Here is a 3,372-nt window from a genome sequence, read left to right on the forward strand (position 1 = left end):
TTTTGCTGGTATGGAATTATGTGTTTCCTGTGTTTTCTTGAATGAAGTTACTCTTTCTGTGTTGTAGTATTTTGTACTGGGTTGGATTCATGGATAGATATTGTTTGAATTTGGATTTGAAATATTATTTTTCTCCATCGATGCTTACTGGATGTTTTTCTGGGTATAGTAGTCTAGTTGGACACCTGTGGTATTTTAGAAGTTGCAAGATATTCTCCCAGCCCTTCCAAGGTTTTAGAATATTTTCCGAGAATTCAAATGTAATTCTGAATGCTCTGCCTTTGTATGCTACCTAGTATTTTTCCTTAGAGCTTTTAATACTCTTTTTTGGTCTATAGGTGTTGTGTTTGATTAATATGTGGTAGGAGTATTTGTTTTCTAGTTCAGTATAGTTGGTGTTCTATAAGCTTCTTGTATGTCTATAGATTCCTCTTTGTGTATGCTTGGAAAGTTTTCTTCTATAATTTTCTTGAGATTTTTTTTTCTAGTACTTGGAGCTGTGAATCTCCACCTTCTACTATTTATATTATTTTTGGGTTAAATATTTTCATGGTATCCAAAATTTTTTTAATGTTTTATTTCAAGATTTTTTTTTTGACTTAGCATTTTCTAAGACAGGTCTAACAATTTCTTCTATTGTATCTTCTATGCCTGCAATTTTCTAATCCATTTCTTTTTTTTTTTTTCCTGTTGGCGATGCTTGCATCTGTCATTCTGGTTCTCTTCCCTAGGTTTTCCATATCCAAGGTTTCCTCAGTCTGTGTTTTCTTCATAGCTTCTATTTCCACTTTCAGGACTAGTACAGTTTTATTTATTTTCTTTATCACTTTAATTGTGTTTTCGTATATGTCTTTAAGGGATTTATCAGTTTCCTCTCTAAAGGCCTCTATTATCACTATCAGATTGTATTTAAGGTCATTTTCTTGTTTTTCTGTTGTGTTAAGATATTCAGTGAATGCTCTAGTGGGTAGCTGTGGTTTGGATATGTCATATTACACTGGCTTTTGTTATATTGAAGTCCTTTATCCATCTGGGTTATTTTGATCCTTGGATTTTCATTTCGTAGTCAGTGTTGGGAGCCAAATGGAATGAGATGTTTTTGGTGTGACAGGCCTCTGATGGGTATCCATGAACTTTATGGTGTTGAGCCTATTGTTGTTTATGTTTCTGGAGCATCTGGTCCAAGAAAGGTGGATAAGGAGTTGGAAGGAAGTGAAGTACCTCTCTGGGCTAGCAGGCTACTCAGGGAAGCTTGTCTTGCCTTAGAGGGCTCAGAGAGCAGGGAAGATGGGAGGGGGGTAAGGGAAGCTTACTCATATGGTTCAGGAGTCAGATGAAAGTACAGGTGTGGTAGGAGGACAGTGGATGTCCTCTGTTATAGCAGGGTGCTCAGGGCCCTTTTTTTAACTCTTAGGTGTACAGATATAGAAACAGACAGACTGCTGTACATTTGGTAACTAATTTCTGCTGCCAGCCACAGGGAATTGAATAAAGGATTAATTGTTGGAATATATTACTCATGTGTTCAGATGCCTTGTTACTTACTGCCCAGATGAGAGGAAGTCTTTGCATTTATTTACGCTTTGTGACCCAGAAAAAGATTGTCAGGCTCACAGATAAAAAAAACCTCAAAAACAGGCAATTATGCACACACACACACACACACACACACACACACACCACATATACATTCTGATAGGGCCCAATCATCTTGCTCCTCAAATTACATACTTAAATACACACCTACACAAACAAATGTGTGTGTGCCTGTGTGTGTTTTGTGTTTGTGTGTGTGTTTGTGCATGTCAGTGACTTTAGTGAATGGAGCAAAAGCCTCCATGGGTAGGTTTCATAGAACTCATGTCCAAGTGTATCAAGGACTGCAACATAAAACTGATACCCAAAAATCTCATAGAACTGAAAATAGGAAATATCCTTGAATGTATTGGAACAGGAAAAAGATTGCCAAATGAACACAAATGGCCAAGATTTTAAGATCAACAGTTGACTAATTGGATGTCATAAAACTGAAATCTTCTATAAGGGAAAAGGCACTGGCAATAGGAAAAAACAGCAGCCTATAGATTTGATAAAAGACCTGCACTAACCCTACAGCCAACAGAGGGCTAATATCCAAAATATATAAAATACTCAATAAGGTTGACTCCTACAAACCGAATAACCCATTTAAAAAAATGGGTTACAGACCTTAAAAAATAATTCGCTACAGAGGATTGAAGGATAACCAAGAAGCACCTAAGAAAATATTCAATATACTTAGTCACCAAGGAAAGGCATATCAAAATGACGTTCCTTCTACAATATACCAATAAGAATGGCTAAGATCAATATCTCAAGTGACAGAACATCTTGCTGAATATGTGGGCCAAAGAGAGCTCTCCTCAGTTGCTGAATGGATTGCAAACAAGTGCAACCACTCTGAATATCAATCTTGTAGTTTCTCAGAAAATTGGAAATAGTTCTCCCTAAGACCCAGCTATATTGCTCTTGGGTATATTCATAAAAGATTCTCCAACATACCACAAGAACATATGTTCCATTATGTTCACAGCAGCTTTATTGATAGTATCCAGAAAAAGGGAGCAACCCAGATGTTTTTAAATTGAAGAATGGGTACAGAAAATGTAGTTCATTTGTTCAATGGAATACTATTTAGCTATTAAAATAAGAACATCATGTTTTTTTGTGGGCAGATGAATGGAACTAGAAGGTCTCATCCTGAGAGATGTATCTGAGCCTCAAAGTGACATGCACGGTATGTAGTCAAAATAAGTGAATATTAGCTATAAGGTACCAGATAACCTTGATACATCTGACAGAATCAAAGAAGCTAATCAGCAGGGAAGTCTAACATGAAAATGATTGAATATCTTTTAGAAGGGATAAAAATAGTCACAGTAAGCAAATGGATTAAGGGAACTGGGTTGGAGAGAGGTGGGGATTTTGAATCCAAAATTTGTCCTGTATAAAAGAAATGGTGGGACAAAGATGGAGGATACACTGAAAGAATATCCAACCAATAACTGTCTTACCAGTACTTGACACTATTAAAGAAAGTCTGTTATGCTTGCAAAAGGAGCCTTTCATAACTGTCCTATGAAATGCTCTATCCGGTCTCTGACAGAAACAGGTGCATATACACACAAGCAAACATTGATAGGAGATCAGAGATTATGAAAGATAAGTTGGAAGAAAGATTGTAGGCCCTGAAGGCAATGGTAATTATACAGCAATACCTGTAGAGTCAACTAACCTATAGCCCTGAGAACTCTCAGACACTGACCCATCAACCAAAGAACATACCTTAGCTGGACTGTGGCCACAGGTGAGGATATATATATATATATATAT

This window comes from Grammomys surdaster, unplaced genomic scaffold, assembly GCF_004785775.1.
Source record: "Grammomys surdaster isolate TR1022 unplaced genomic scaffold, NIH_TR_1.0 323, whole genome shotgun sequence".
Taxonomy (NCBI): Eukaryota; Metazoa; Chordata; class Mammalia; order Rodentia; family Muridae; genus Grammomys; species Grammomys surdaster.